Here is a 22887-nt window from a genome sequence, read left to right as displayed (position 1 = left end):
TGACGTGTTCTGGGCCCCAAACGCCGGAACACCGATGTCTTGTCTTGTTGATGCCCTCAAGGCCTGCACTCCAAGCAATCATCTATAGTAGGTAATCGGCTCATGCCGGAATTCCAACAGTACCTGAAGAACGGGCAATGCCAGTGGTCGCGTGTAGCCTAGCGCCTGCCCAGTGTCCTTCCTGAGCGGTGCTCGTACTCGTCTTCCTCCGATTTGTATCGGCGGCGTAGCTGATACTGGTACTGGTATTTCTCCAGAAGCCGATTAGAAGCTGGAAGCTGATTGCGGATGTGACGTACTTGCTCTTCAGTCACATGCTGCTATTCCAAATCACGTTCATCTTGCGGCCGTTTGCCAGAAGCGGCCTCTCTCCTCTGCTTGTTATGGCGGCGCACAGGTCCCACCATGTTGATCTGGAATGCTAGATCCTGGCCTTCGGATCCGACATCTGACAGCTCCACAACGTTAACCGGTGGGAAGGGCTTCGTGTCAACCTTCATGGTGTGTTGAGCCAGGATCAATTGGCCTTGTTCGATAGCCGATTGGATCTGTCGACGCAGCTCCTTGCATTCACCTGTGGCATGAGTGAACGAGTGGTGCCATTTGCAGTACAGCCTCCCCTGCAGCTCTTGTGGCGTCGGTAGCTTGTGGTTCTCTGGGAGCTCCAGCTATTTTTCTTTGAGGAGCAGGTCGAATATCTGCTCTGTTTTGGTTACGTCGAAGTCGAAGCCCTTCACACGCCCCTGCTGCTTGATCCACTTGCATGGGACAGGATTTGCCCCCCGGGTCCACTCTGCCACGGCTACTTCCTGCTCTTCGCCAGAGTCGTCAGATTCCTCAGCTTGTGCCATGTTTACATGGCGCTTGAACTTGTCCTGGTACAGCTCAGGATGGTAATGCTCGTACACTGTAAGCTTCTGCACCAGGTGAGCCAAAGATGTGAACTCCAACTGGAAAGCCGCATCCTTGATCGGCTTAGCGAGTCCCAGGACAGCCAGATCGACTGCCTCCTTCTCTGTGATGCGTGACGAGTAGCATCGGTTCTTGACCTCCCTGAAGCGCTGTATGTACTCTAACACGGTCTCTCCTCGCTTCTGCCTGACTTGGGCGAGGTCGGCAATTCCGGCTTCTGCAGCTTCCGAGTGGTACTGGGTATGGAATTGATCTTCAAGCTGCCTCCAAGTCCGGATCGAATCCGGAGCCAGTGATGCATACCATCCAAAAGCTGGGCCTGTCAGGGATTGGCCAAAGAACCGGACCCTCAATGGATCTGATACTGAGATCATCCCAAGCTGCGCTAAGTATCGGCTCACATGCTCGATGGAGCTGGCTCCTTCTGACCCGTTGAACTTGGTGAATTCAGGAAGCCGATACTTGGGTGGCAGTGGGATCAAGTCATAATCACTTGGATACGGCTTGGAATAGCTGCTCGTTTTCCTCTTGGGCAGGATGCCGAACTGGTCTCTGAGTATTGCACTGACCTGCTCCACACTGAGAACTCCTGGGGCCGATGGCTCAGCATTCGGCCCAGTAGCGTACTTTGCCAGCCACGCTTGTTTTTCTGCGTCTGCTCCAGGAGCTCCTGGGTTCACCATCTGCACCGAGCGTGCTGGACTGACGCTGTCAAGGATGTAGGCGCACGTGTAGCCGTGCGGGATCTCCTTAGGTGGCTCGGTGAGGAACTGGCCTTCTCCAGGATCACCGCCGATCTTGTGGACGACGTAGATCGGCGAGCTGTGTGGTCTGGGAGCTGCAAACGAGAATGGCAGTTGCGGCCTAGAATGCAGTGCAGCTTCCTCTGTGCGACTCCCCAGGATTGGCCCCGATGGAGAGTACTGGTTCTTGATTATCTCCTGGATGACGCGATGCGCCATGCGCTCGAGTTCGTTCATCAAGCTCTGAGAGTGCCGATGAAGCGCATGGGCCACCATGTAGTTCATCTCCTGACGCAGGGCTCTAGTGCGTTCTTCAGATGGTACAGACAGATCTACATTGTCCAGAGCGCCTTCTGGTGAGAACCCCTTCCACTTGATGCCATGGTTGCGAGTCCTCTCAAAAGAGCCGATGAGATCGGCTTCCAGCAGAGCTTTGATCTCATCATACTTCTTCTTGTGTTCAGGAGGAAGCTCATCATATGTGACGGGCTTGGGAGCGGGTTCTTGATCTTGAGCTCCAGTCATCATTGCGGTGGATGTTGTTGCCGAGTGTCCCACTGGGCGTGCCAGAATGTGTTGTCGACCGAAACCCACCGGCGAGCAACGACGGGCAACACGAAGAGCCGGGAGGTTGCTGGTGCGCTGGCAAGCACTGCTCCCTTGTCGACGGCACGCAATTTCCGTCACGCGCCCGGAGGATGTGTGAAAGCCGGGCATGCCACCTGACCTATACCCGATCAGGAGGGTGTAGACGTGCTTCGAACAGTTTCCTGCATACAAAGACACGTGTAAACGTAAGTCCGAGCCGTGGTCGGCTCCCCGGGATGACTCTTGCATCGGCTTTGAAGAGCCAATCGAGTTCCGGTGTCAGATGGGATCTGATTGTATCCGGATATGATAAATAGAGCAAATCACTATAAAAACTGCTTCAATCAAGTCTAATTAATCTTAATCCACGATGGTAATAGCTTCACTACTAGATCGGAACATCCTACACGTGACTAGGCCTAGCGAACGTAACAGACGACTAAACCACAACCTAAAACAGAAGCCTAAGAACTAGCAAGAGCCGATTCCCGGAACAATCCCTATCAAGGCTAAGATAAAGCATCTACTACACCACCGGATCATCCAATCCGTTTGCAAGGCCTAACCCAGCAGATATTATGCCAACTCTTAAGATAAGAGCAAACCATAACAGATCGGATCTACTAAACATGAAAGAAGCAAGGTGTTGTCCCTGTGCGACTAGTTCTATGCGATAAGAACTAGCGAGAGATTGAAACGTGACTGCACAGAGACAACATGATATTCGCAGATGATAAGCAACAAAGCACAAAAGATCTACTAAAAACCATGCTACGAACATCATGATAACTAGTACTACTCGCCATCAAAAACGCTTCAGTATGAGTAATACCAAGGTAAAAGCAAGAACAATACTGCCCTGATCGCAAGAAGCGATCAGGGCAGCATGGCACTTACTTGGTTGAAACCCTAGGATTAGGGGTGGCGATGCGCCGAGAGTTGTTGTTTGCGAGTCGTGATGACGCTCTCCTTTACAAATAACAAAGGATACATATTTATAGTCCGGAGACTTGGGAAACAATCTAAACTGATCTTGTCCCGATTGGACTCTATCTCTAATCTTGAACTAAATCTAAGGATACACGGCCAATGTGGCCCATACGCTCACGCAGGAGCCGATTTACAAGCCTTCCTCAATCTTCTGCTTTAAGCCCATCTTCCTTTCGGCCCATAAATTAACCCTGTTAATTTATGGCGATAACACAATGGTAAGCCCTAGGTGATGGCGAAGCTCACCGGTGGCAGCACGGGCGGAGAACGGCGACGAGGCGGCGTCCGGCGGAGGAAGGCGGCAGCGGGCGACGGCGCTCCCCGGGGAGGCCCTACGGGAGGGGAGGGAGCCAGGCGAGGAGGGGAATGGGTCGAGGAGAAGGGGATAATGCTCCCCATGCGCGGAATCAAGGAGGGGTTCACCGGAGGCGACGAATCAAGGCCGGCAGCGGAGCTCCAGTCGGCAGCGGCAATGGCGGCCAGCCGGTTCTGGGTCGATTCCGGCCGGGGTTGGGCTCGATCGAGTCCGGTGATGGGCGGGGGAGGTGGAGGACAAGGCTGGGTAGGCTCTAGCACGCGGAATTGAGGAACGGTGATCGAGGATGGTTGGGGCACCGGCGGCGGGGCGGCTCTGCTCATTCCGAGCTCGAGGAGGAAGAGGAGGGGAATGGGGAATGGGTTAGCACGACGCCCTCATTGCGGATAAGGACACGGGAGGGAGGGCGCGTGCGGCACGGAACCCGAGGATGGCCGGCGCGTGTCCCGAAGATGGACGCCGGCGAAGCCGACACGTGGTACGCCGCGATGTGCGCGTCGGCACTTCGCGCGCCTAATGTTCTGGAGTCGTGACATGGGCATTGTTCGACCTTCGGTTTGAAAGTGACCTTCTCCATCTGTCCATTGATGTTGAGCTGGATTTTTCCGGCTCCTACATCGATGTGAGCGTTTGCTGTGCTCAAGAATGGCCTGCACAAGGTGAGAGGCGTCTTGGTGTCGTCTTCCATGTCGAGAACGACGAAGTTGACAGGAATGAAGAAATTCCTGATTTTGACCGGAATGTTCTCTGCTATTGCCGCGGGGTAGCGAACTATTTGGTCCACTAGCGGCAAACACATGGCAGTAGGGGCGAGTGCATGATGGTTAAGTTTGTCATAAACTACCTTTGGCATGACACTGATGCTTGCTCCCAAGTCGCAGAGAGCGTTCGAAAAGTGTTGGGCCCCAATCGAGCACGTGATGGTAGGGCAGCCTGGGTCCTTCTTCTTCACCAGGAGTGGATTGAGTATAGTAGTGCTACACTCTTCTGTTAACTACACGATCTCGGTGGTGGGCAGTGTCTGCTTGTTTCCTAGAATATCCTTGATATACTTAGCATACATGGGTACCGGCATAGAATCAAGAAGTGGTATATTGACATACAACTTCTTTATTACCTCGACGAACTTGCCGAATTGTTCGTCGGCAACCGGCTTCCTTATCCACTCCGGAAACGGTAAGGCAGTTGTGTCATGGTAGTCCCGTGAAGTTCTAGGGGGTTCCATGGGGTCTTCCTGGGTAGCAGAGGTGTTGGATTCGATGGCCTCCTCCTGCACCTCGTCATCAACTTCGGCATGGCTAGCGGTTACGGTCTTCCGCTAATTTCCTGCATCCTATGGAAAAGGTGGCTCTCGCGTGGTCTTACCACCACGCTTGGTCACCGCACTAACATTTTCTTTCGGGGTAACTTCCGGTTGACCGGGCAATTTCCTCGTGTTAGCGTTAGGACAAGAAGATGCTAGTTGAGCTACTTGGGTTTCTATCATCTTATTAAAGCTCAATTGATTTTTAATAAAAGAATTAAAACCCTCTAGTTGTGCAGCCATAGATTCCAAAATTTTGTTATTAGCAAGGAATTTCTTACTAATGTTGTCATTTATCTGTTTTTGGCCGTACACTAGGTCTTTTAATATGGGCTGAAAGTTGTTATTAAAATTCATACCTTGTTGTTGCCCGAAGGGAAGGTTGGGCTTTGAGTTCCAACCCTGCTGAGGATGGAATCTCGAGTTGGGATTGTTGTTGCTCCCAACAAAGTGTGCGTCCTCTTGAGTTAATGGGCATGAGTTGCCCGAGTGCCCAGTCTCGCCACATGTTTCACATGACATCCGAGACTCTGAAACCTGGTTAACCTCCTGGTGCGGAGATTCCAGCTTCTTCATCAAAAGATCCATCTTGGCAGCTAACATGTCGACACTGTCAATATGATGCACGCCTCTGGGATGGGCTGGCTGCCTTTCTCCTTTCCAACTTTGGTTGGAAGCTATCTTGTCAATCAGTGTCTTTGCTCTCGCAATGTCGAGAGAAATGAAGGAACCACCCGCTGCTGCGTCGACGTGGTCCTGAGCTTGCTGATTTAGGCCATGGAAGAAGTTCTGAATAATCAGCCATTCTTATATGCCATGGTGTGGGCATGCTTGAATGTACTCCTGGAGACGTTCCCAGACTTCTGGGATGCTCTCATCCGGTAATTGCTGAATTCTGGTGATCCTATTTCGGAGGGCATTGGTCTTGCCCACTGGAAAGTACTTTGCTAGGAATGCATTTGAACAAGCTTCCCATGTATTGAAAGCTTCCTTGTTGGAGTAAACCCACGTCTTTGCTTTCCCGAGTAGTGAGAACGGAAATACCCGAAGGCGGACGATATCCAGTGTAGTTCCCTTGGGGTTGATGGTGTTGCTCACCTCCAGGAAGTTCTGAAGGTGGGCGTTGGCATCCTCAGATGCCTTTCCGCTGAATGGACTTGCCTGGACTATGTTCATCAGTCCAGTCTTTAGCTCAAAGCCGTCATCGCCGGCTTGGTTTTGGTTCAATCCAGTAGGGATGTGGCTACTGGACGGGGCAGAGAACTGACGAAGAGTCTTCTGAGCCATGGATGAGGAGGCTAAAGTGGTCGGGGAACTTGGGGGCCAAGTGAGTCTCTTCTGAGGTGGGACGATGCGGCGTCTCATGATTCTCCTAATTCTCTCTAGATTTAGGTTAAGTTGCTTGGTAGGTCGAAACCAGTCATGCACTGCTCTGCATCGATCAAAAAATAGAGAGAGCAATGGTAAGCCCGCTAGGGTTAGCGGTGACAAACTAGTAACGTTTATCAAACTATCTACGATATCTATAGCCATTTGCTTCCCTGGCAACGGCACCAGAAAAGCTTGTTGGTGTTTCTTATGCCCAAAAGAATTGATATTCTGCAAGCACATAGAATCACCGTTGTAGCACTTCACCTTGGAGTATTCTAGGGTATCGTATTTTTCCTTAGGGAAGCACTATGGTAAAGAGTATCGTAAATCAAATGATAACCATAATAGCTTAATCAACCGACTGACTAGACGGGGGTAAGCCAGATAGATAGGCAAGACAAATGGCCAAATGATGACCGGGTGACACATGGAGGTTCAACTCCTTAGAGAGGTAGAAGCTGGGAGGACAACGACCAAGATAAGACACCTGATACACTTCTGAACTATCGAGCTAGCCTCTCTAGATCAGACTAAACACCTAACTAGTCTTCGGGAAAGCAGAGCTTACTTCGGAGGCTGGAAGAGGAAGGACTTCAGAAAGGGGTGAGAGGGGAGTCCAATGGTAACCTGCACTACTGCTATGAAAACACCCGAACGTGGTGGACTACAAGGGACGGATAGGGCTGTCACAACCTACCGCCTACCACTACGGTTCTGTGGGGTGGAACACACTTTCTAGCTAACACTAAGGTCAGACACCACGTCTGCACTCGGTGTTAGGATTTCTCACGAGGCCTTCAAGAGAAATCCCCCTCAACCTAGAGCACTGACTTGAGATACTCTAGTCCAGGCGAGGAAACCTATAAGATAAGATCCCGACTAATAGAGAGATAACTTAGCCTAAGCTAAAGGTAAACTTCCACGCTCGAGCTAAACACTCACACTTGAGAAGATAAAAGATAGTGGAAAGTAAAGCTGACTCAGAAAAATAAAGAAGATAACTTATATTGACAATGTCAAAAGAAAGATACAAGAGCTATACCAGACTTTTGACAACTCCGGAATCCGGAGCAAGCTCGACTCGACTCTAACTCCCAAGCTACTAACCTACTCTAGAAAGTAAAGTGAAGAGAGAAGATCTCCAATGGTGTGTGTTACAAGTGATGGATGGGGTCTCTATTTATAGCCTTCCAGGGTCGGTTTTTGGCCGTTAAAACCTGTAGCGTCAGTTGTAAGCAGGTAAGGTCGGTGTGCTTGTCTTACACGTGAAGCCGGGGCTTGAAAGGCTGTAAAGTGGGGCTGGCCAGCCTCCCCTAGGCCGGCCGGCCTGGGGATGTGACCATCTGGCCACCGCCTTGGTGTGGACGTCCCTAATCATCTCCTGGGGTCGGTATTCATTGCGTGGTTTCAACGCTCACAGTGCTAGGCCAGCTGGCCTAAGGGAGTCCGGCTTGCTTCCCTTTGGCCCAACTCGGCCCTCCGTTGCGCCGATGTTTCTCTTGGACGCTTGTTATTTTCTCTGGGTGGTGGATCGATGACTCAGGCACAAATTTGCACTGAGTTGTGGGTCCTTTGATCCTCGTACAAGCCTCTCATTCCACTTGATCAAACCGACATCCAATCCACGACTCAGAGGCATTGTGGGTGTGTCATATTGCCCCTGGATCGAAGATAGGGCCTTGTCTTAAGAGGTGCCAGGCCGGCCGGCCTAGGAGAGGCCGGTCGGTCTGGGTTTTTGCCCAATTCTGCTCAATTTTGGTACACCTGCTCCTAAAATCGTAACTCATCCAAAACTTGTGAAACTCAGTAGAAATAAACAAAATATGAAAGAAACATAGTGTAAAGCTCATTTTATTCCAGAGAAGTTGACGGCTAGAATGTGAAATTATAGCCGTCAACTGTTATGTCATCCTAGATGAGAAGAACTTGACCACCCTAGATGCAGAAAATGAACTCCTCAATGATCAAGCGGTGAATGTGCTCTTTAGTCTCTTGATGTAAGTGAGTTCGATAGAGTCAAGAATCTCACAAATGCAAATGAGATATGGAAAAAGCTCATGGAAATTCATGAGAGTACATCAAGTGTGAAGGAGGCCAAGTTGTATGTGCTCAAGGGCAAATTTAGTGAGTTTGCCATGAAGAAGGATGAAAGTGTGGTCGAGATGTTCAACCGGCTAAATGACATTGTTAATGAGCTCGAGGGCCTTGGCTTTGAGGTGCCGGATGTGGATTTCTCTCACAAGTTCCTTAGAAGTCTTCCGGAGAGATATGACACTATTGTCACCTTGCTTGTGAGGTCGCATGTGAAGACCACTACTCCCACAACAAATATTGGGAGAAGTGCTTACTCATGACATGTTCAAGAAATCACAAGATGAAGTTCATAGTGGAACAATTGATGAAAAGGAGAAGAGTGTAGCTTTCAGGGCTCAAGATAGCAAGATTGAAGAAGAAGGTGGTTGCTAAGAAGAAGAATCGGATGAAGAGATGTCTCTCTTTGTCAAGAGGTTCAATAGAATGATGAGCAAGAAGAACTTTGTCAAGAGAGGACAATCATCAAGGAAAAATCCTTTTGTTGACAAGACATGTTTTTAATGTGGTGAATTGGGCCATATCATCATAAATTGCCCAAACAAGAAGAATGACAAAAACAAGAAAGACAAGAAAATGATGAGAGGAAGAAGAAGAAGTTCATCAAGAAGAAGAGAAATGGTCAAGACTGCTTTGTTGAGTGGGATTCTGATGTAAGCTCCGATGAAGATGATGATGACAAGCCATCCAAGGGAGTTGCTGGGATGCCATCAAGGAGGCTCCATCACTCTTCTCTGCACCACATTGTCTTATGGCAAAAGGCATTGCAAAGGTATTGCAAGATGATGAATTTGAAGAATTCTCATATGATGATCTTGTTGACATGCTCAACGATGCCGGTGAACTTGTGATCAAGGAAAAGGCAAAGTTGAAGGATTTGGAGTTGAAATATGGTTCACTCCAAGCTTCCTATGAGGAGCTAAAGACCTCTCATGAGAATCTTAAGGAAACTCATGAGAAGCTTGAGGAAGCTCACAACACCTTGCTTGATCACAAGAACAAGGCTAAGTTGAGTATGGGGGCTAGTAGTGAAACTTGCAAATCATATTGTGTATCTAGTTCTACTAACCCCTCATGTAGCACAAGTGATAAGTCTTTTTGTGATGAGTCACTTGTTTTGGAGAATGAAAAGTTGAAGAAGGAAGTGATTTGTTTGACCAATGATTTGAGCAAGTGCAATGATAGTAGAGCCAAATTCAATCATTCTTGGTCAAGCCAAAAGTTCACCTTGAATAGGCAAGGTCTTGGGTATATTCCAAAGAAAGGCAAGAAGGCCTTCTATGCTACCAAGACTACCTTTGTGAAGAAAGATGGACGGCCCTATTGTGAAAAGTACAAGAAAATAGGCCATAATAAGAAGAATTGCACAAACAACAAAGCTATATCCTTTGTGATGTAGACTAGACCCGATCTTCTGAGAGGCAGGGGTAAATTCGATTGATAGAGTACGTGACTTTGGCGATCCGGCTTCTAATCAGACATGAATTCGAAGCCTATAACCGTTACACCACTGCTCTGTTGGTTATCAACCAAGAACAACTTGATTGACCTCGCCAAGAAGGCTTTTCCTACAAGCGAATCGAAGAACACAAGCAAGAAAGTATAAACGATCTTCCGAGAGGTAGGGGTAAATTCGATTGATAGAGTACATGATGTTGGCGATCCGGCTTCTAATCAGACATGAATTTGAAGCCTGCAACCATTACACCACCGCTCTGTTGGTTATCAACCAAGAACAACTTGATTGACCTCGCCAAGAAGGCTTTTTCTGCAAGCGAATCAAAGAACACAAGCAAGAAAGTATAAATGCACAATCTGAAATTGCAAGTATGAATGAAGCGAAGGTAAAGTAGGGGTTCAAGAACTCAATTCCAAATGACTAATCGACACAGTGGAGGAGATCAAGAACGGGGGCCCTGATTCACAGCAAAATGACTTGTCGTCACAGTTACAATGAAGAAGATAGTTTCGCAATGGAAAATCTGATCTAAACAAAACCCTCACCCTAATGTGGTGGCGGCTACTGATTATATGAGGGTTGTGGCGTGCATAACTGATGAGGACATCGCTGCATCGGATACGTACACGTTGAAGTCCGACTCGTCTACAACTTGGACATCGTTTCCTTCTCGGATTCTAGAAATAGTCTGCACTAAAAATGACGCCACGGCCACATATAGAGTTTGTTTCAGGATATATTTATATGGTTGGAAACATAATTTCATAACCTTTCCAATGCCACCAGATTCAGGTCCATAGCAGTTTGGAGTCGATGGCAATTCACAAAACAAGTCAACATCCAGAATCTGTCAGGGTGCTGCGCCACCTCTTTTGGGCCAATGGCCCGTGTATCGTGTCGGGCCTTCAGCCCATGTTGTGGGCGCCCCCTTGGTCGCGCCCCAACCCTAGGTCACCTGGTTCTTCCATAAACTCAGTAGCCGCCGCCGTTTGGACTTGGGTTTTGTTTAGTTCTTGTGTTTTCCTTCGAGAAACAGAGATTGCATCGTTGTATCTGTGGCGACAAGTCCTTATACATTGATCCAAGGCCCCCATTTTTGATCTCCTCCACTGTATCGATTAGTCCTTTGGAATGGAGTCTTGAACCCCTCTTGTGATTTGCTTAATCCATATCTGCAATTATCAGATTGCATGTTTACATCTTCTTGCTTGTGTCCTTCGATTCGCTTGCAGGAAAAGCTTTCTCGGTGAGATCAATCGAGTTGTGCTTGGTTGATAACCAACGGAGCAGTGGTGTAATGGTTGCAGGCTTCGAATTCGTGTCTGATTAGAAGTCGGATCACCAACGTCACGTACTCCATCAATCGAATTTACCCTACCTCTCAGAAGATCGGGCCGCGTCTACATCAAGTGGTATCAAGATTCAGGTTTACCATGAGGTATAATTTCGTGTTCCCCTTTAGATTCATCTTGTTCTTTTACCTACAGTCCACAAAAAGCCCAAAAAATTTACACTTTCCGCTGTCCTATAACCTGCTTTAGCCTCTGCAATTTTCGTTTCAGTTTTGCTTAGTTGAGTTCGTGTCCGTGGTCGAGTCTTGTTGCTGTTTAGTGTGTTCGTAGTCATAGTCAACCACCCGTCGCTATTTTTGTTTCCGCCGCCATCCCATCGACCTTTACCCAAACAACAAGTCGAGGCCTCATGCTACTTGACTTGCCCTCGCTAGCCGCCTTGTGTGAACTCTCACCGCGTAAGCCCTAGATAGGTTGCAAGCCGCCTTGTGTTTTTGCCTTGCATCGCAGCCCTTCTTGATTTCATCTGGCGATATACATCAATAACCCCTTAGCCACGTCCATCATGGACCCCAACACGATACATGGGCCAACAGCCCAAAAGATGGTGTTGCAGCAACTTGACAGATTCTGGACATTCATTTGTTTTGGCAATTCCTGTCGACTACGAATGAATTTGGGCCTCAAACCAGTGCCATTGGAAGCTCCTTCAAATTATCTTTCCATCCATTTAAAGAGCATCCAAAACGGACTCCGTATGCGGCCTGGGCGTTGATTTTTGTGCGGGCTGCTCCTGGACTCCGAAGCAAACTCGAACTCGACTTCGATTGGGCCTCCAACTCGGCTTGGCTGCCCTTGCTGGTCCACCACGCCTCCAAACTCCTCCCCAACGTCCTCCTCATCATCTGCATGGTTTCTAACAATAATTAAATCATTAGGTAGTAATTTATTCTCAAATCCAAATGACAAATTTATTTGGAACAAGCTCACCTTATAATCAATGATCGTATCCGAAAGTGTCATGCCCTCATCGTCCTCCCCTTCTTGACAACAAACCTTCCTCGGTTTGATCTTAGTTGGATGATATGGAGTAGGTAACAACCAATATTGCTCCCCTCTTTTGAAATGAACCTGCTTCTTTAAAATAAAACTAGAGGAACTTGACATTACAGGATTAGTAGTATTGCAGCCCTCTACTTGATCACAATGTTGCACAGTAAATGGAGAATTCAGATTTGAACAAATATAGACTCGATGTACCATGTATTCTCTTTTGTTGTTTACTTTTCCAATAACATAATATGTATGTCTATAAAACCATGGCAAATCAGCATATACAAAAAATTTCTCCTCCAAATCACTAAGATTGCATAGAACATCAAATTCAATGTAACCCAAAGTATTCAAAGAAGATAATAGTTGCAGCTCATCAATATCACTAGCATTATGAATAACATATTTATTTTTAGCATAAGTGTTCGAATTCAACACACATATAGCATTATCATTTATCATCGATGGCATGGGTATATCATCATGCAAATCATCTTTATGACAAAGAACATCAAACAAATTATTATGTGACAAAGATAGATCAAGAGAAGAATTCACTAATGTTTTCTCCATCATAGCATGGTTGGTGGAAAAAGTTAGCACATCAAGAGAATTCTCACCTTCTATGAGTGTAGCACCATGATTATTACCTATGTTCTCAGCAGGATTAATAGGTGCATTGTGAAGTGATGGTTCTGAATTTGCACGTGAGGTTGTGAGCTCCACGTGATCTTCCATGTCATCCTCTTGCTTATGTACATTATCCTGCAAAAGGTTAGGCATAGCAAGAGGAATAACAGTAGACTCTTCCTCTAAATGATTCACCTCATCATTTGAATTAATTACAAGAGATGGATTAACAAAATTTTCTCTCAAAACAATTTTCATGTCATTCCAAGTTTGACATTTATCTAATGGCCTTAAACTCTCCCACCAAGTTAAAGCAGTACCTCGCAAGACACTGGCTGCATTCTGAACCTTCCTCCTTGGACACATAAAGCGAGCAGCAAATATGTTGTCTATTGCAATTTCCCACTCAATGTACTCATCAGCACTGATGCCATCATCAGTTAGTAGATATGAAGAACCTGTCATTGTTAGAAGATATCAAAAGATAACACAAAAGTATTATTCCTATCGACTAGCAACTACTAGGTTGTGGCGGAACCACCCAAAACTACTGGGCCCGGGTGCATTGATCTTTGTTGCTAAGCAACTCTGACCCAAATTGGCACTCACCGGTAGTTCCTCGAGTGAAGCCTCGATTAAAGCCACGCTATTCCAGGATCAGCAGACAACACTCACACGAAGGTGAGCCCAGAGATTACAACACAGAACACTTCATACAACTCAGAGTGATTGCAGCGGAAAAGAAATTTATTACAACCCATGTTCAGAATAGTAAAGTACTACAGAGTTCCATATACTCAAATTATTCAAGTTTCATTGTTCAGAGGAAGCATTAAAAGATAACTAGCGAAATACGTGACGCATCGATAAGCCCGTACGAAAGCGTCACTCAGCGGGAGGGTGATCAGCACCAGCTGAAGGACCATCCCACTCAACAGACCAACCCGGAGGCAAGGTGCACGGCCAAGTAAGACTCGCGAATAGATCTTCAAAGTTAGTACCTGAAAAACAGTGCCACAAGCAAGGCTGAGTATACTAATACTCAGCAAGACTGACCCATCACCGGATATAACATAGTCCGATAACTAGACATGCAAGGCTTTTTGGTTGGTGGGGTTTGTTTTGCAAAAAAAAATGCCACTAAGAGTTGATCCTTATTTTCAGATTTTATCTAGTCATCTTCTAGTGGGGTTAACCATTCTAAGTTTGCATCTACTCTACACAAACATGGTAGAGCAAACATTTAATCAACTAGCAGTATTATCATCATCATGTTCCACTTGTTACTCTGTGTGACCGAAAGCATTAAGCAATCTCATGCCGTGAGAGGCGGACGATTCTGAATCGAATTTCAACCTGGCCAGGGGAACCTAGACCACACGCATGGGGATCGACTTCGCTCCCGCCCACGCTACAGATCCCCTTTCTTTCCAGTCCGTGGATCCGGGGCACCCTCCCCGACTACAGAGTCCTACCACTCTGCACCCGTATGTCGCGACAAAAAATAAACCTTACTTCTACCAGGAGGGTGCGAGATCGTTCCACTCAACGGTCCAATCAGGTACTTAAGCTTTCCGATTACCATATTTCTCGGTATGTGGCTAGTACTTTCAAACGCTTAACGAAAAGAGCCACACACCGCGACCTTAGCCATTTTTGACTACACCAGCGGGGCATCACAACTACACATCCCCGCCCGTTGTCCTTACATTTCAACAGGAATTTAAAGTCAGTACAACTCCTATTTGCTCGCGAGAGGCAGGAAAACACTCGACTTCTATCGTACCTATTTAGCATGGCAACTAGTCGAATAAAAGATCCGGTATCACACATAGGTTCCTAGGGATCATGCGTCTAAGGTTTTCAATCAATGCCTAGAAAACTTAAATGCAGAAAGAAACTATTACAATACATCATAAATAGACAAATGAATAATAACTCAGAAAATAAGGCATAATGCACCGGGGCTTGCCTTCTTGGGCACTGTCAGGCAGAAAAGCCTCTGGGGCTTGGCCTAGGTCTTGAGACAAGTTAGCACAATTCAAATTGACCTCCTGATCCACACGAGAGTCCGCGGGCACCAATTCGTAGTCCCCGCCGGCGAGATTACCCGTTTCTATATGCAATGCAAAATTTATGAGTTATGCATGGTTAACGATTTTTTCCTTCACGATAAAGTTGTAGTTCAACAAAAGTTAATTTAGTGATGATTTCAACATTTCATTTCATGGGCAGTCGTTTATAGAGTAGTAACCACAATTATGTTTCTTCATGAAGGAGTGGCGGTTTTGGTTTTCATTCTCAAATTTAACCCATAGCATGCTTTCATTATTTCATAACAACAACTATACTCATGAGCTAGTGGTGAAAAACTCAAGTAACACAGATCCAAACTTAAGCATTCATGGTATAAATTTAAGCAATTAACCATAAAGCAAAAACCATAACTATTCATATAAGTAGATCACCCTAGTTACTTCATCTTTTTGTACAGAACGTTTAACAAGGGTTATGGTACTACAAATTTTACGAGAGCAACTTTATAGCATAAACTCGGTACTGAAATTTTTCCAGATTTTATACACTTATACAGCAGAGGTGACAAAAAGAATAAAAACAGTAAGCCATTTACAAAGATTAATTCTACAGAAAGTTTTACTCAGGATATGTTTCTCAAATGTTTACCAGAGCCTACTCATGAGCTAAAAATACTCCAGAAAAATTATCGAGCTTTATAACCACCATATAAATTAGTTATGCAATTAATTTAACATAAGTTAGCATAAATTTCTCACAGTTCAAATGACCAGTAAAGCATGTAAACTTTTTATTACAGACAGATCATACTCTACACAAGAATATGTCAAAATATCAAGATCAGATATGGTGTATTTTACTCAAAATTAAAATGGTAAAACTAACCATAAGATGCTAAGCATGATTATTCACCAAAGCAAAACTCATTAACTGCAGCTCAAAATTTTGACACAGGAACACAGAGCTAAAAAGAGACTTCAGAAATAAATATAGATTTTTCGGAGCATAAGAACTATATATGAAGAATTAAATTGATTAAACAAGCATAAATCATGGTATATAGCAAATGAACTCTAATAAATCTGAAATTTAGATATTAACAGGGTTTCAGTTGCACATGCACACAGTAAAAATTCCAGAGCAAGATCATGTGCATATTTTCCAGTATTAAATCGAGAAAGCTAGTAACAGATTAGAGAATCTTGATTGTTCCAACATGATATCTGTTTTGGTTGGGTGTCATCTTTTTACTGTGATCTTAATATTCCATTAGTGATGACATATCCAAAAAATCAAGGTCATTTGCTGAGTAGAACTTCCTGAACATGCATAAGGTGGTTTTCTTAGTCTTTTTCCCAGATTAAAATTTGTAGATCTTGTTACAAGGATTCCAGATCCATTGAGTTTGCATTTTTACGATTTTTCTATGATTTGTTCTGCATTTTAGAAGTTCACTGGTATACACTGGAATACTTGCAAAAACACCCTTGAACGAAAAAAAGAAGTTACAACCGGGCCCTTTGCCGGCCTTCTCCGCCGTGGCATCTTCCCGGTGGTGTTCTGCTAGGCAGGGCTTACCGGGGCAGCCACGGGGAGGCGCGTGGGAGAGTAGGGATCGAGGAACACCTACCCTGGTCGGCGTTCGAGTGTTTGGCGCACAGAATCGGGCTCGTCGGCGTCAATGGCGGAGCGGTTGTTCGGTTCGTCGGCGTTGGAGGTGAAGGAGGGCTCGGGGAAGGGGAACAGGGCGCACACGAGCACCGCGTGAGCTTGAGGATGCGCCTGGGGTAGCTGTTGTGCACGGACTCCCTCTGGGCTGGCCGGTCCGCGGTGAGCCCGAGCTCGCCGGCGGCGGCGCAGAAGGGGAACGGCGTCGGGAGAGGGATTGGGCTCGATTCCGCGCGCGTGGAGCTCAACTGGAAGGTGGAGAAGCTGCTGCGGTGGTTGGATCGGACAATGTAGGGCTGTGGTGGCCGGTCCGCGTGAGCTAGATCTCGCCGGCCATGGCGGAGCGGCGGGAGGAGGAAGAAGGAGGAGAAGGCGCGGGACGGTGGAGCTCTGGGGGTTCTTATAGGCCAAGGAGCTCCTGGGCGAGGGAAGTAGCGACTGGGGGCAGTCGATTTGGCACTAGTCGGCTCGACGGCGGGCTGGCGGGCGAGCAGGCGGCGCTGCGCATGGCGGGGGTGGCGTGGCGGCTCGGGGAGGCGTCTGGGACGCGTGTGAGCGTGAGGAGGTGCCAAGGGGCGGGCCAGGTGGCGCTGAGGAGTTTCCCCGGGTCCATTTGGCCGCGGGCGCGCGGTGGACGAAGTCCACCGGCGGCGTACGGCGGGCGGCGCGAAACAGAGTAACGGGAGGAGAGAGAGATGAAGGTGAGGGCCTATTTGTGATTTCTGAAAATCCAGGGACCTATCGGTAATATAAAAATATCTCCTATTTTGAGGGCTCAAATGAAAAAGTGTTGAATACCAATCTTGCATAACTTTTCAAAATCTACAACTTTCATGTTATGCAAATTTTCATTTGAAACTCACATTTTGAACTGTTTGTAAATTTGCAATCTTGCACAAAAGGACTTTGGTTTTATTCTGTTTTTGATTGATTTTTGGCTGAAGTTCAATTGAGCACACGTCAATTGAAGTACCTTTCATGAGCCAACAAAAATTTTGTGCATCTTTTTGACTTGAAATTTGAGTAGCTTTTCATTCTTTTTCCTTTCTCCTTTAATTTCTTTTATTCACTTTGACTTTTATTTGACTCCTTCTTTATGAATAAATTTCCCCCCTTTTTCTTTTAAGTTTAGTGAGGTACAGTGATGGTGTTTAAGGGTACTGACACCTGAGGTGTCACAGCCTACCCCCCTTAAAAAGAATCTCGCCCCGAGATTGGATGATTGAAAATTAGATAGGGAAGTGATATACCTGAGGTGGAGCTAAGAAAACCCGGATAATGTCGATTAAGATATTCTTCCGTCTCCCAGGTGGCTTCTTCTTCAGTGTGATGAGACCACTGAATTTTATACATTTTTACCACCTTTCGACGAGTACCTCTCTCTTTTTGATCCAGAATTCTGAGTGGATATTCGGTATAAGAGAGATCGGGCTCCACTAAAATTTCATGCTGATTGATGATTTCCGTAGGAACTCGAACACATTTCTTGAGTTGGGATATGTGGAAAACATTATGGACGGCAGCGAGTCGTGAAGGAAGTTGCAAACGATAAGCCATGGGTCCACATTCTTCAATGATTTCATATGGCCCGACATAGCGAGGTGCGAGCTTACCCTTGACTCCGAAACGTTGAACGCCTCGAGTTGGGGACACTCGTAAATAGACGTGGTCACCAACCATGAACTTCAAAGGATCCCTTCTTTTATCGAAATAACTCTTTTGCCATGACTGGGCTGCTCGGAGATTTGCTTGTACTTTTTTTACTTTCTCCTCAGCCTCGACCACTAATTCGGGTCCAAATATTTGACGTTCTCCAGTCTGGGACAAACTCAAAGGAGTTCGACACCATCGACCATACAAGGCCTCGAATGGTACCATCTTCAGACTGGCCTGATAGCTGTTGTTATAAGAAAACTCAGCCAAGGATAAACATTTGTCCCAGTGCTTGTCATAATGGATGACACATGCTCGAAGCATATCCTCAAGAATTTGATTCACCCTTTCGGTCTGTCCGTCCGTCTGTGGATGGTAAGCTGAGCTTCGAATTAATTTGGTTCCGAGAGCTTCTTGGAGTTGCTCCCAAAACCTTGCCACAAACTGAGGACCACGATCCGAGATAATTGTCTTGGGTATACCGTGTAGACAGACTATCCGATCGATATAGGTTTCAGCATATTTCTTGGCTCGATATTCAGTATGCACTGGAATAAAATGAGCGGTCTTTGTGAGCCTATCAACAATAACCCAAATGGAATCATGATGCTGAGAAGTATTTGGTAAGTCCATGCTGATATCTTCCCATTTCCAAGACGGAATTGGCAGTGGTTGGAGAGTTCCAGCAACCTTCAAGTGACTAGCTTTCACTCTCTGACAGGTGTCACACTCTGCGACATATTTGGCAATCTCTCTCTTCATGCGAGTCCACCAAAAATTTTGTTTTAGATCTTGGTACATCTTGGTGCTACCCGGATGAATAGAGAATTTAGAGAGATGTGCTTCGTCCAGGATTTGTTTCCGCAGCTAATGATTCTTTGGAATGACTAGGCGATCCTCGAACCACAAAATTCCTTTATGGTCCACTCGAAAACACTTGTATTTATTTTCACCTTCTAATACTTTCTGCTTGATGATACCAACACTTTTGTCGTGTAATTGGGCCATGATGACCTTGTCATAGAGTGTCGGTTCCACCGAAATATGATTCAACGAGCCCTGAGGGATGATTTCCAATTTCAGTTTTTGCATTTCAGCACATAATGTGTCATTATACGACTCCACAAAAAGGCAATTGCAGTGAACCTTGCGACTGAGCGCATCGGCTACAACATTAGCCTTGCCTGGATGATAATGAACTTCCAGGTCATAATCTTTGATTAATTCCAGCCATCTTCATTGCCTCATATTCAGCTCACTTTGAGTGAAAATGTATTTGAGACTCTTATGGTCGGTATAAATATTGCAATGAGTGCCCATAAGATAATGTCTCCAAAGCTTGAGAGCATGAATAACTGCGGCTAGCTCAAGAGCATGAGTGGGACAATTTAGCTCGTGTGGCCGAAGAGCTCGGGAAGCATATGCTATAACTCGATTGTCTTGCATTAGAACACAACCAAGACCAGTACCTGAAGCATCACAGTAAACGTCGTAGGGTTTGTTGTTGTCAGGTTGAGCCAAGACTGGTGCAGTGGTTAGATGTGCTCTTAATGTATGGAATGCTTCATCGCACTTCACATTCCGTTTAAACTTGACATCCTTCCTTAGTAGCTCTGTCATGGGCTTAGCAATTCTAGAGAAGTCTGGAATAAATCTGCGGTAATACCCCGCCAAACCGAGAAAACTGCGGATCTGATGAACTGAAGTAGGAGGTTTCCAGTCCATCACTTCTTGTACCTTGCTGGGATCAACTGAGATGCCTTCACTGGATATAGTGTGACCCAGAAACTTGACTGTGTCCAGCCAGAATTCACACTTGGAGAATTTTGCGTACAGCTTATGATCTCTGAGACGCTGAAGAACAATACGCAGGTGTTGTTCATGTTCTGCCTCATTCTTGGAATAGATCAGAATGTCGTCGATGAAAACCACGACAAACTTGTCAAGTTCCGGCATGAATACCGAGTTCATGAGATACATGAAATAAGCCGGAGCATTGGTGAGACCGAAAGACATAACCAAGTATTCATAGAGGCCATATCTGGTTGAGAAAGCGGTCTTGGGAATATCACAAGGCCGGATTTTAATTTCATGATACCCCGAACGAAGATCAATCATGGAGAAGATCTTTGCTCCAGCCAACTGATCAAATAGTACATCAATGCGGGGAAGTGGATATTTATTTTTGATGGTCACCGCATTGAGAGGCCGGTAGTCAACACACAACCTCAGACTGTCATCCTTCTTCTTTACGAACAATGCTGGACAACCCCAAGGTGAAGCACTCGGGCGAATATAACCCTTGTCTAGAAGTTCTTGCAGCTGGATCTTTAATTCGGCTAATTCTTTAGGCGGCATTCGGTACGGCCTTTTTGAAATAGGTGCTGTACCAGGCTGAAGTTCAATGACAAATTCGATATCCTGGTTTGGCGGCATCTGTATATTCACGGACTACCGGAATATCTTCGAGATTTATATCTTTCATTGCATAGGCACAAGAGTTGTTGCATTGGTGATGAGGTAAATACAGAACCGAATGACCATGAGTTGGAGAATTTATTTCAACAGCTCGGGAAGAGATATCTAACATTACCCCATGTCTTTTCATCCAATCCATTCCCAGAATAATGTCCATACCTTCTAGTGGCAACAAGATTAAAGTGGTAGGAACAGTTTTACTACCCAAACTAAGTGGCGCATTACGAACGATTTGGTTTGATGCAACTTTACCACCCGGAGTAGATATCATAAATGACCCTTTCGTGTGACGAAAATCTAACCCAACCCTTGCTCCAAATTTAGAACTAATGAAGCTATGAGATGCACCATAATCAAATAAGATAACGGTGGGGTGTTGGTTTATAGAGAATGTACCCGACATGATTGGTGCTCCCTCAGGAAGGTCAGCAAGGCTGGTGAAGTTAAGTCGGCCCTGCTTGACTTGAATGGTTTGCCTCTTGCCCTTGTTCTGATCATTTCTGCGAGAAGCCTGCCCTTGAGGTTGTCCTGCCTGGGGGCACATCTTGGCAAAGTGATCCGGACTCCCGCATCTGAAACAGCAGGTTATTATTATCAGGGCGAGCGGCTGGCTGAGCATTCGGCCTAGGGCCGTTCTGCTGCTGCTGAGGTACAAATCGAGCTTGCTGAGGAAACCCGAATCGAGTCTGCTGCTGCTGTTGAGGAGGCCGAATAATCCAACGTCCTGGCTGAGGGGCCTTCTGAGAGGGTGCGGGTGGGTTATTCTGCACAATACTGATACCTCGGTGCAGAGGCACTCGAGGGTCCAGTAGGTGCCTTGCGCTTCTTTTCAGCGCGGTGTGCAGAAATAAGATCCTCCTGAAGAGATAGCCATATTCACCAATTCATTGAAAGAGTCCGCCCGGACAAGATTTAGCCTTTCTTGTAACTTGGTGCTAAGGCCTCGACGGAAGCGTTCATGCTTCTTAGCGTCAGTATCCGCGTGATGTCCAGCATACTGACACAATTGATGGAATACTTGGGCATACTGCACCACGGTATGAGTGCCCTGAGTTAAAGCCAAGAACTCATTGAGCTTACGGTCAAGAAGTCCAGCTGGAATATGATGATCTCGAAAAGCCAATTTGAACTCATTCCAATTCACCACATGATCAGCCAGTAGCATCCCGTGGTAATGATCCCACCACATACGAGCTGATCCACGAAGCTGTTGCGCGGCGTAGCGAGTCTTGTTCGCTTCGGAACAAGTAGTCAATAGAGAAAACTTGGACTCGATTGTGCGAATCCAAGCGTCCGCGTCCAGAGGCTCATCCGCTTTATTGAACAGCGGAGGCTGAGTACTGAGGAAATCTTGGTAGCTCGCTTCTTGTGCGTGATGAGCATGATGCCCACCCCGCGGTTGTTGCTGAGCTTGAACCAACTGCCGCAAAATTTCTGTCTGGGCGGCAAGAACCTCCGCGATACCCACTGGTGGAGGAGGTGGAGGTGGATCGCCATTCCCCCCGGCTCCAAAACCACTAGGGGTGCCACGAGTTGATCCAACCATCTGAAATGTGAGTAATTTTGCATTAGGCTCAACATTATCATCATTTTAAATGGAATTTACAACTCAAAATGACATGGAAGTAATGGAAATCGCTTTAATCATGTTGTGCAGCAAAATCAGTGATACGAAAACGCTCATAACTGGAGTTCTGTACATTATATAAACTTGAAACTTTTACAGGAGATATATAATTTCATGAGCTACAACTTTGGTAGTCATCACAAAGTCAGATTCCAAAAGTAGGTTAGTCGAAAAATTCATCTACTCCTCCTCTGGTTTTTTCTGTTTTACAGAAAGCAGAGCTTCTGTATTTTGTGATTATCTCCTGCGATACTGATCCGTTTGAGCTGAAATTTTGCGAGTATTTTCATGATGCAATTTGGAACAACTTTGGTATTCAACTCAGGAGCTAAATCAGAGAGGAAAGGAGGATAAAATTTCGAACTAGCTGCTGCATTCAGCTTTTCACATATCACCGATATTTCACATTAGTAGCATTTGAGGTTCATTACATACATCATCCTCTCATTTCTACTTGGTTACTTCTCACATCAATACTAAGGGGGTTACTCAACTCTAAGTTAGCCTAGTAGCCATGATCCAAAAGTAGGCTACACTAAGAGGAGTCTACAAAAGCTAGAAAACCGCGCCTTGGTCTACATGTTGACCGATGCCTCACTCGACGCGGGAGTGTGAACCTCAACCGGTGCGAGCTGCGGCGCCTGGTCCTCGGAGTCCATCTCTGAAATGCCCTCGA

At 46.1% G+C, this 22887-nt stretch overlaps 1 non-coding gene across 1 annotated transcript; it reads left to right on the top strand.

The window, feature by feature from the left end:
* Positions 1-5663: 5663 nt before the first annotated feature.
* On the top strand, positions 5664-5770 carry LOC120680381. The gene has a single exon (XR_005677647.1). It is a non-coding gene; the product is annotated as a small nucleolar RNA R71 (small nucleolar RNA).
* Positions 5771-22887: the final 17117 nt, after the last annotated feature.

Source organism: Panicum virgatum, chromosome 6N, assembly GCF_016808335.1.
Source record: "Panicum virgatum strain AP13 chromosome 6N, P.virgatum_v5, whole genome shotgun sequence".
Lineage (NCBI taxonomy): Eukaryota > Viridiplantae > Streptophyta > Magnoliopsida > Poales > Poaceae > Panicum > Panicum virgatum.
Note: the sequence above shows the minus strand (reverse complement) of the source record. Positions and strands in the feature narration are given on the sequence as shown.